Here is an 11399-nt window from a genome sequence, read left to right on the forward strand (position 1 = left end):
CACTTTTCCTTATAAAGTTGTTTTATTGAGTTTGTTTTATTGTTAACCATTGTTGATTTCTTTGTAGGAATGTCAAACTGCAGCACTGACCTGTTTATTCTGACAGCAACAGGGTCTTGCTCTCAGAATAGACATAAGTAGGTGTGTGCAGTGCTGTTGGATGAGATTTTTCATCCGCAGTTAAAAAAAAGAGAATATATGCCAAAGCATGGGGGCCTGGGGTGGCCAGTGGGTGGATGGCCCCTATGCTTCGGCATATATATTTTATATTTGTTGGCACATTTCATGTGTGCCCACCATTAGAAGTGGGTGGATGCAGGGAGGTTTTCTAATGGTGGGCATACCACGCACTTTTTCTGGCAGAGATTTCTTCTCTTTTTTTTCATTCAGCCCACAGGCTGCATAAAGAAAAAAAAACATAGCATATACACCCAACAAGGACCAGCGACGTACTGGTACATCACTGGACTTTGAATGGTTATACCAGGGTGATGCCTGCAGCTGCAGGCATCATCCTGGTATCATTTTTTTCAGCCGGCAATGGGCTTTCATGTAAAAGCATTTCTAGTGGCTAATTAGCTGCAGGATTGCTTTTACAAGCAGCGGGAGAAAATGTCGCCCCCCTCCCTAAGATAGCATTAAAAGTGATAAAAAAAAAAAAATTAAAGGGACAGTGTAAAAATAATTAAATAAATCAGAAAAAGAAAAAAAAAAAGTACCCTCGCCCATCCGCGCACACCTGCGGTTGTGAGCGTTGACCCTGTGCCAGTATGGAAACAGCGACTGCACCATGCATGTGAGGTATCGCCATGAACGTCAGATCAAGGGCAGTAATTATAGCTCTAGACCTCCTCTGTAAATTTAAAATGGTAGCTTGTAAAGGCTTTTAAAGCGTTGCCTATAGATATTAAAAATGTATGCAGTTTGTCGCCATTGCACAGGGCATGCGCAATTTTAAAGCATGTCATGTTTGGTATCTATTTACTCAGCATAGCATCATCTTTTATATCATACCAAATAATTGGCCAATATATTGTGTTTTTGTGCATTAAAATTAAAAAAAGTGTATATTTTTCAAACAAATTGCCTTTGAAAAATCGCTGTGTAAGTAATATGTGAGATAAAAAATTGCAGCACCCACCATTTTATTTACTAGGATGTCTGCTCTAAAAAAATATATAATGTTTGGGGGTTCACTTTAATTTCCTAGCAAAAATACTGATTTTTTAATGTGAACAAAAAGTGTCCGAAAGGGCTTGGTCTTCAGGTGGTTAGAAGAGTGAATGATGTGTGGCATAAACTTCTAATGCTGGGCATAAAATGCCCCCACCCCCCAAAATGACCCCTTTTTGGAAAAATAGACACCTCAAACTATTTGCTGAGAGGCATGTTGAATCAATAGAATAATTTATTTTTTTACCACAAGTTTTTGGAAAATGACAAAAAAAAAATTACACAAAATTGGCATTTAAATAATTTATTGCTCACACAAGCCATATGTATATGTGGAATTACTCCCCAAAATACATTCTGCTACTTCTCCCGAGTGTGGGGGTACCACAAGTGAGAGACATTTTGGCAGTCTAGCCAAGTATAGGACCCCAAAATCCAATAAGCACCTTCAGGCTTTTAAAGGGCTTTATTTCCTCGTTACACTTCCTGACTACCTATCACAGTTTCGGAGGCCCTGGAATGCCAGAATAGCACCAAACCCCCCCCAAATGACCAATTTTTGGAAAATAGACAGGGAATTTGATAAGAAGCATGGTAAGTATTTTGCAGATCCCATTTGTTGCCACAAGTTTTTGGAAAATGAAGAAAGAAAACAAAAACATATTTTTTCTTTTCTTTTTTATATTTCAAAACCTTGTGAGGAAAAAATGAGATCTGAAAAATACTTACCATGCCTCCTTTTTAAATTCCTTGGGGTGTCTACTTTCCAGAAAGGGGTCATTTGGGGGGGTTGGTTCTATCCTGGCATGTCAGAGCCTTCAAAACTGTGATAGGTAGTGAGGAAGTGAAATGAAGAAGTTACACACCTTCAGGCTTTCAAAGTGGTCATTGGATTTCAGGCTCCTGTATGTGGCTAGGTTCCCAAAAAGTCTCATACGTGTGGTATCCTCATACTCGGTAGAAGTAGCAGAATGTATTTTGGGGTGTAATTCCACATATACCCATGGCTTGTGCAAGAAATAAACCATTTAAATCACAATTTTGTGTAAAAAAAAAAAAAAAAGTTTTTGTCATTTTCCAGAAACATGTGGAAAAAAAATAAATCTTCCATGGACACAATGGGGTTTATTTACTAAAGCTGGAGAGTCCAAAATCAGACTCCCTTCTGCATTGAAACCAATCAGCTTCCAGGTTTCATTGCCAAAGCTTCATTGAACAAGCTGAGGTTAGAAGCTGATTGGTTTCTATGCAGAAGGGAGTCTGATTTTGGACTCTCCAGCTTTAGTAAATAAACCCCTAAAGGTCCAATTACAAGTCGGTTAATTCCCTTACGACCCCCTCTAACCTAGAGACTTTACAAACACATCCTTTATTGGTTATCTCACTCCTGCCTCCTCCCTCTAGATTTATTTCAACTTGTAATCTGTTAGATTTTGTTAGACTTGCAATCTTTATTATTATCCATATCCCCTCATACTTATCTTGGTCATCATTTTTACTGGTTACTTGCTTTTTACAAAACCCCATTTATACATAATGCACTATATACAGCTATTCTGTTTTCTTTCATATAAAAATGGAGACAGAAGAAAACATAATAATGACTGTAATAAATATTACAGTCAAAGAAATACTTTGACTGTAATATAGACTTTATCACCATTATTTAACCACTTAATGACTGGCGCACTGTAGCTTTGCTGCTACAGTGTGAGTCAAGTGCATCATCCCCCCACATTTCTGTCCTCAGCCCCCCCCCAGATTACAGAACTGTCCTGCCTCCCGCTGTCAGCTCTGTGAGGATGACCGTGAGACAGTTGGGTAAAGAAAAGGCTCTTAAATGGCAGGACTGCATGGGTCCCGATGGGACAGTGACTCGGTCCGCATCCAGACCCCAGTCCACCATTTAGTGATGCCTGAGCCATACCATAGTTTGTAGATGCTATAACTTTCACACAAACCAATTAATATGCAGTTATTGGGATTTTTTTTTACCAAAGAAATGTAGAAAAATACATTTTGGCCAAAATTTATGACGAAGTTTGAGGTTTTTTTAACGGCTTATACTATTATTTCAGGTACTTATATAGTGTCGTCAATTTAGGCAGCGCTTTACATATATATTGTACATTCACATCACTCCCTAACCCTCAAGGGGCATACAATCTAAGGTTCCTAACTCACATTCATACATACACATACTAGGGCCAATTTAGATAGGATTTAATTAAACTGCCAGCATGTCTTTGGAGAGTGGGAGGAAACCGAAGTACCCGGAGGAAACCCACACAGGAACAGGGAGAACATGCAAATATGCATTTAGCCACTGTGCTGCCCATGCAAGTTATTGGCCATAAAAGGGACATGAATCAGAAAACATTTCAAAAAGTACAATTTTTAAAGGGGTAGTCATTTTTCATTGCTTAAATTAAAAGAAAATAAATTGAAAAATTCCTTAAATATCATGCCTGGGGGTTCCCCTTAAACTACCTGCAAAGTTGCACATCTGTACAATGTACAGAATCTGCTGCAGCAGGACTGACATTTTAAAAAAATATTTAATTTTTAATTAAAAAAAACAACAAACCAGCGTGGGGTCCCCCCTCCTAGTATATCCTTTAGGAGGAAGGTTAGGAGGGAGCCCACAGTAAAACATGTTTTTTTTTAAAGTGCGTGGGGTTCCCCCTAAAGGCCACACCAGACCCTTTAGGCCTAGTAAGACTTTTAAGGAGAACCCCACCTCCCAAAATTGGGGGATGGGGAAGTGCATGAGGTTCCCCTAAAAGCCATATCAGGCCCTTTAGGCCTGGTAGAACCTTTAAGAGGAACCAAACCCCCTCAGAATGGGGAGGGGAAGCATGGGGGTCCTCCCTATATTCCTACCAGACCCTTGATATGACCATAGGCCTGGCAGGCCAAAAAAAGGAGGGACGAACGAGTGCCCCCCCCCCCCCCCGGGTCTTACCAGGCCTTGTGCCCACAGCATAGGGACGGTGTTCCCATTCCGATGAGGACAAGGGCCTCTTCCCCACAACCCTGGCCGGGTGGTTGCGGGCAGGAGGTTCATTAGCATCAGGGTACCCCTTTAAATAATGGGGTGCCTTAATGTTGCCTCCCCTTGTGAATGAGTAAGGGGCACTTGTACCCCTACCCTTGTACCCCTACCCTTTCACTAAAGGGTAAAAGAGTGAAAAGATAGAGACCAGAGTTTTGAAAAAATCCTTTATTGAAGAAAAATACAAGTTTTTGACACGTTCTTTATGGGGAAAAAAAACGGTTCCAGCGTTGTAATCCATCTTCAATCACGGCGTCCAGCGTTATCACGCCGCCGCCGACTTGCTGAAATGAAAAAAACCTGCCAAGAACTCGCCGCTATCTGACATTTAGGAGTCAAGAGGTAAACAATTGGGTGGGAGCTAGCGGTGACATCATTGCTAGCTCCGGCCAATGGTGTACGTCTGACTGGAAACGGTGAGAACTGTCATCCACTATTGGGCGAAGCTATTGATGATATCACCGCTAGCTGAGACTTTGGCCGATCATGGCTCTTATTGTTAACTCAGCTGTGATTGGTCAAAGTATTGCACCTGACCTGTTGTCAGATGCAATGCTTTGGCCAATTACAATGTGCCGCCAGAGCGTATTACATTGTGGGGCGCGCGGGCAAACGGCCCAGATGTTCATGTGTTTAGTGAGCACATGAACAACCAATGTTCGACATATAGACCATCCCTAATATACAGCTAAGAGGCTGGAGGTACCACCAAAAGTGCCCCGTTTGTTTGTTTTAGGAGGAATTGGGGGCACGGACTTTGGCTATTGGGAGTAGAAAAGGTCCTGATGTGCGTGGGAATAAACAATGCACCAGGATGTTGTCAGAGAAAGAAATAGCACCTCATCATTGGTGACAGTGGGAGGAATTGTGACCCAACATGAGTGTCATTGGGAGGAATTGTGACCCACCATGAGTGTCATTGGGAGGAATTGTGACCCATCATGAGTGTCATTGGGAGGAATTGTGACCCACCATGAGTGTCATTGGGAGGAATTGTGACCCACCATGAGTGTCATTGGGAGGAATTGTGACCCATCATGAGTGTCATTGGGAGGAATTGTGACCAATCATCATCGCTTCTCGGCCTTTTGGCTAAGATCAAGTGTAGTATCGACCTTGCCTTTAGGGGTGTCCCTGCTTCCAGCTAGGACGTTGAGAACCACTTGTATCTATCCCAGCCATTTGGTCTGTGTGGGGTACCCTCTACTCGGCCTGGTAGGATCGTCGATTAAATTCAGCTTCACCTGCTTGCTGCTATTGGGTTTGAGGCTTAGCCCCCACACAGAACGAGTTTGTGATCTTCCCCCCCCTTGTTCACTCTGCGTTACTACCTCCGGGCAGTAGACGCTCAATAGCCTTTTCAAAGGCTAAGCAAGAGTGAAGCCGCCGAGGAAGAAGAAGGAGAAGGAATCCGCTGAAGACCTCTTGGAAGCCCTCCTGAGAACTCCTCTGCGACAAGATGGGGAAGAATAAGCAAACCGCCAAGAAGCCGCTGACCGCCGCCGCCGCCCCAGCCAAGACTTCGGGAGAAGCCCCCTCCGCCTCCACCTCCACCTCAGAACGCTCCGGCCCTGCAGACTGTCTCCCCCCCCTGGAGCCCTGGATGAAGCAGACAGTCGTGCTGCGACTGAAAGAAGTGGAAGGCAGAGTCCCGGACATGACCCCGGAAGTCTTTGGCAAGAAGATGATCCTGGAACAAGGATTCAGCAAGGCAGAGACCCTGTCGGTGCAGTCCTTCATGAAAGGTATCTTCTTCGTAACTTTTGTATCGTTACAGGTCTGCAGAAGGTACTGGGAGACGGTGAAGACCTCTGGGCCCGATTCCCTTTTCTGCAAGTCTATTGCGAATTCTCCCATTCAAAGGGACGAAAGGCGGATAACGGTGTCCATGAGGAACCCTCACGTCCCCGGAAGAGATATTGCCACCTATCTCCAGAGGTTCTGCGTCGTGTTGAAGGACTCAGTCCGGATACTAGACGCCAATGGCTTCTGGACAGGTAAGTGGGCTGTGTTTTGCAGATTGCTGAGAGATCGTCCCGCTGGAGATCTCCAACACCTGCAACAGTGCTTCTCCCTGGGAGCGTCAGCAGGACTCCTACATTACCCGGATCAACCCCAGTCATGCCGCAGGTGCGGACAGCCGGGGCACGAGGGTAAGGATTGCCATGTGCTTCCATGTAGATTCTGCCAGTCTGCAGGTCACGAGACCAAGGATTGCCCGAGGTCCAAAACCTGCAACCTCTGTGGACGGTCAGAGCACGTCTACAGGGACTGCCCAGAGAGAAGCAGGACGTATGCTGGGGCCCTGAGTAAGGGCCCTGCTGCCAAACCAGCGCCACAGAAGCCTCAGAAGGACCCAGGTAAGAGGAACCCCCCTCCCCCCACCCCAGCCCCCCCTACCCCTCCGGTGCCGGAGGCCGCCCCCCCCGACCCTGGTCCCCCTGCCCCCCCCGCCCCTGGCCCTCCTGCCCCTCCTGCCCCCCCTACCCCTTGCCCTCCTGCCCTTTGCCCCCCTGCCCCACCCCTCCCGGGCCCGGTTCCACCCCCCCGACCTGTCCTCACAGGAGGATTTCCCGCCCCTTCACCCTGCCACCACCGTCAGCAGCTCTGCGGCGGGGTACAGGAAGCGGAAGAAGGAGCAGGCCAGCCCGGCGGCGGAGGACGCCTCCACCGCCACCAAACGGCCTGCCGTCCTCCAGAATGTCGCAGGTCCCGACCCCGTCGGGGAGGACCTCGACACGCTGGAGGAGGAGGAGGTGGAAGAAGAAATGGCTCTGACCAGGTCGGAACCAGATCTCTCCAACGACTTCGATGAGGTCCTCAACGAGGTCCTCAACCAGATCGGTCTGAGCCAGGACATTGGTCAGGCTGCAGAGGTCACAGAGGTCGCCCCCCCTCTCCAGGGGAGGTAAGCACAGCCCCTGCCGACTAACCCCTTCATCTCTCTCCCATGATGGCTGAGATCTCTATCTTTTCCATTAATGTGAGGAGCATCAAGGATGTGTCTAGGAGGCAGACTGTGCTGACCTTTCTTTCCACACAGCAGAGTGATGTCTACATGCTTCAGGAGTGCGCCCTTCCCCCTCTGAGGAGGTACACTCATTTGTCCTCCCAGTGGACCCACGGTCCCTCCTACTGGTCTGGGGGTGGCGATTGCAAGTCTGCAGGGGTAGCGGTTCTTATCAGAGGAGGTCGTTTCACTGTTGACTCCGTCCAAGAGCTCGTCTGTGGCCGCCTTTTGGTCATAGACGGCTCATGGGCGGGGGAGCTCGTTAGGCTCATCAACGTGTACGCCTCCCCGGAGAAGAACGCGCGGCTGGAGCTTTTCCAAACCCTGCGGACGCAACTCGTCACAACGAGAACAGTAGTAATCGGCGGTGATTTTAACTGTCCGATAGGAGGATGGGCGCAGCTCCAGCATGTACGCTAAACTCGACGCCACCTCGAAGCTGCTCCGGGAGGTGATTGCGGAGGCTTCCCTGCAGGACGCCGTGGGATCCGTGGGGCGCGGTTCCGTGAACTACTCATGGAGCCGCCCCGACGGGTCTGTGCGTTCCAGGATTGACTTTGTGCTCACCTCTAGGGCAGTCAGGCACCGCGGGTTCTCCATGGTTCCCTGCTTTTTCTCTGACCACAGGGCCATTCACTTTCGGGGTGACCTGGGAGAGGGCTTTGCCCCGGGCCCAGGCTCCTGGAAGCTGAATTGCACCCTGCTGGACGACGAGGAACTGCTAGCGGAGCTCAGGGAAATCTACGGTGCCTGGCGAGAGGAGAAGTCTTTCTTTCCCAAGGTAAGCGACTGGTGGGAGTTCGTGAAAGTCAAGCTGCGCAGCTTCTTTCAGGCCAGGGGACGCCAGCAAGTGTGTGCCAGGAGGAGGGAACTCAGGAGACTGCAGCGTCAGCTGCAATCCCTGCAGGACCTTCACCTCTGTGGCTGGGACGTGAGGCAAGACCTGGAGGACACCAAGAAGAGCTTGAAAAAGCAATTTGAGGAAGAATCCAGGCACATTGTCTTCCGTGCCAAGGTGGAGCATCTAGAGAAAGGTGAGAAGTGTAACTCTTTCTTTTTCAGGAAACTCCACTCAGGACACACACCCCTGTCGGAGCTGCGTGACAAGACCGGAACGCTCCAGAAAGGGAAGGAGGCCGTGATGGAAGTGGTCAGCGACTACTACACCGACCTCTACTCCCCCAAAGAAACAGACACGGCAGCAGCCGACAGGTTCTTGTCAGGTATCTCTAATGCTATTGATCCTGCAGGTTTGTCGGCCACCAACGCCCCCTTGACGTTGGAGGAGCTGCACTCTGCCGCTAAATCCTTTAGGCGAGGCAGGACCCCGGGCTACGACGGTCTCCCAGCGGAGCTCTATGTAGCGCTGTGGGATCTCGTGGGCCCGGACCTGCTCGAGCTGTACGAGGAGATGGTGGTGGAGGGCAAGATGCCTCCTTCGTTGAGAGAGGGGATGATCACGATCCTGTACAAGCGTAAGGGGGAGAGATGTGACTTGAAAAATTGGCGTCCCATTTCTCTCCTGAACGTGGACTACAAGATCCTCGCCAAAGTCATGGCGAACAGGCTGAAGGCTGTCATCGGACAGATAATCCACCCGGATCAGACTTGTGGCATTCCTGGCCGCAGGATTGCGGACAGCCTAGCGCTTTGTCCGGGACACGGTCCAATACATCAAAGACCGCCGTGTGCACGCGGCCCTGGTCAGTCTTGACCAGGAAAAGGCCTTTGACCGTGTCTCCCATGGGTTTATGTGCAGAGCCCTGCGCAGGTTTGGTCTTGGGGAAATGTTCTGTTCGTATGTGGATATTATGTATAACGACATTTGTAGTTCCGTGCAGGTGAACGGCTGGAAAACTGACCCCTTCCCGGTCCTCTCCGGGGTCAGACAAGGCTGCCCTCTCTCACCTCTGCTTTTTGTTTGCTGTATAGAGCTCTTCGCCGAATGCATCAGACGGAATCCAGAGATCGGGGGAATCACCGCACCGGGACCAGACAGACGGGAAGTGAAGTGCTCGCTCTACATGGACGACGTGACGGTGTTCTGTGCCAACCAGCGCTCCATCGACCTGCTCGTCCAGACCTGCGAGGACTTCGGCCAAGCTTCGGGGGCAAAGGTCAACTGCGGGAAGTCGGAAGTCATGCTCTTCGGAAAGTGGTTCCTGCCTTCTTCGGCATCCATGCCCTTTGGCATCAAGACAGACTTCATGAAAATTTTGGGAGTTTGGTTTGGTGCCGAGGGCGCAGCCCTGAAGTCTTGGGAGGAGAGACTGGCTAAGATGCGTCAGAAATTTGGACTTTGGAGCCTCAGAGACCTCACCATCGAAGGGAAGACACTGGTACTCCGCAGCGAGATTCTCCCTGTGTTGCAGTACCTCGCCCAGGCCTGGCCCCCACGGGTCAACACCTGTAAGGCCATCACCAGGGCGGCGTTTCACTTCATCTGGGGCTCCAAGATGGACAGAGTGAAGCGGGCAGTCATGTTCAAGGAACCCCTCAAGGGCGGTAAGGGCGTGCCCGACATCGCCACCCAACTGAGGGTGTTCTTTGCTTGCAACTGCATCCGCAGAACTTTGCCCAAAAGGATTATGGACTCTGGCGGGAACGCAATGTCACGCTTCTTCCTGTTGCCTCTCTGGAGGTCCCTCGGGTGGGACACTTGGGATAGTTCCATCCCCTACAACTGGGACACTCCTTGGTACTACTTGGATACCTTCAAGTTCATCAGGGAGCAGGGGCTGCAGGGAGTCAAGCCTGACTTGTGGAAACCAAAGACCATCTACAAGCTTATCAGAGCAAGTGACATTTTGGAGTCGGTTCCAGGCCTGCCTTCAGACACCTGGTGGTCTGGAGGAATGTTTCTTCCAACATTCTCACCAACAGGCACAAAGACCTGGCATGGATGGCAATCCAGGGGGGGTTGCCTCTCAGGACATTTATGCATGCCAGGAACCTGAGCAGATACAGACACTGCCCCTTCTGCATCATCCACGAGGAAACGTCTCACCACGTTTTCTGGGAGTGCTCTTTTGCTCAGGCCCTGTTGGGGGCCCTGGAACCTGAACTCAAGGACTTTGTACCACAGTCAGCCATCACACACTTTGGGGTGTTGAATGGACTATTCTGTGGAACTTTTTCTCTGGATGACATTGACGGCGCCTGGCGGGTGCTGTGTTGTTTTAAGGACGCTTTATGGTGCGCCAGAAAGCACCTCATCCACCAGCGGGAGAGGATGTCCATTGAGGACTGTCGCAGACTGGTCCTCAGTCTGCTCAGAGACTATACCTTGATGGACTTTAAGGAGGAAGAGGACGTCTGAAGATTTCCCCTTCCCCCTACTCTCCCTTGCGTGTCTTTGTCCCTTCAATAAAGCTTCGGGCCTGTGTTTTCCCCCTTTTTACCCCCTCCCCCCCCCCCACACACCCGATGCTTGTTGTATAGTGTAACAGTCGGTTTTCGTTTTTGCATGATTTTGTGACATTAGGAAAAGTACTGTGTATTAGGATGCTATGGTTTCAGGGTAAGCGGCGTCATGCACGACGTGTTGGTCTGGAGGTTCTTCCTCTACGCACATCACGTCAGGCATCATACCGCTGAGCGAATGTATTTATTTCTGAATGTATTTATCGTATGCTTGCAACTGTATTGCTATGTGGTGCGCTGCGTCGCAGTATAGGGTGAGATGTACCCCGATTACAAGTATCATGTTATTTTTTATACTTTCTGTAATAAAAGTATCTTTTCAATCAAAAAATGAGTGTCATTGGGAGGAATTGTGACCCACCATGAGTGTCATTGGGAGGAATTGTGACCCATCATGAGTGTCATTGGGAGGAATTGTGACCCATCATTGGTGTAATTGGGAGGAATTGTGACCATTCATTAGTGTCATTGGGAGGAATTGTGACCCACCGTGAGTGTCATTGAAGGAATTGTGACCCACCGTGAGTGTCATTGGGAGGAATTGTGACCCATCGTGCGTGTCATTGGGAGGAATTGTGACCCACCGTGAGTGTCATTGGGAGGAATTGTGACCCACCGTGAGTGTCATTGGGAGGAATTGTGACCCACCGTGAGTGTCATTGGGAGGAATTGTGACCCACCGTGAGTGTCATTGGGAGGAATTGTGACCCATCGTGAGTGTCATTGGGAGGAATTGTG

At 49.2% G+C, this 11399-nt stretch overlaps 1 pseudogene; it reads left to right on the forward strand.

Moving 5' to 3' along the window:
* Positions 1-5300: 5300 nt before the first annotated feature.
* Positions 5301-5393, forward strand: LOC149463139 (U2 spliceosomal RNA; annotated as a pseudogene).
* The last annotated feature ends 6006 nt before the right edge of the window (positions 5394-11399 follow it).

Source organism: Staurois parvus, unplaced genomic scaffold (genome assembly GCF_062004578.1).
Source record: "Staurois parvus isolate SC_StPar_1 unplaced genomic scaffold, SC_StPar_1.0 ptg000159l, whole genome shotgun sequence".
Classification (NCBI taxonomy): domain Eukaryota; kingdom Metazoa; phylum Chordata; class Amphibia; order Anura; family Ranidae; genus Staurois; species Staurois parvus.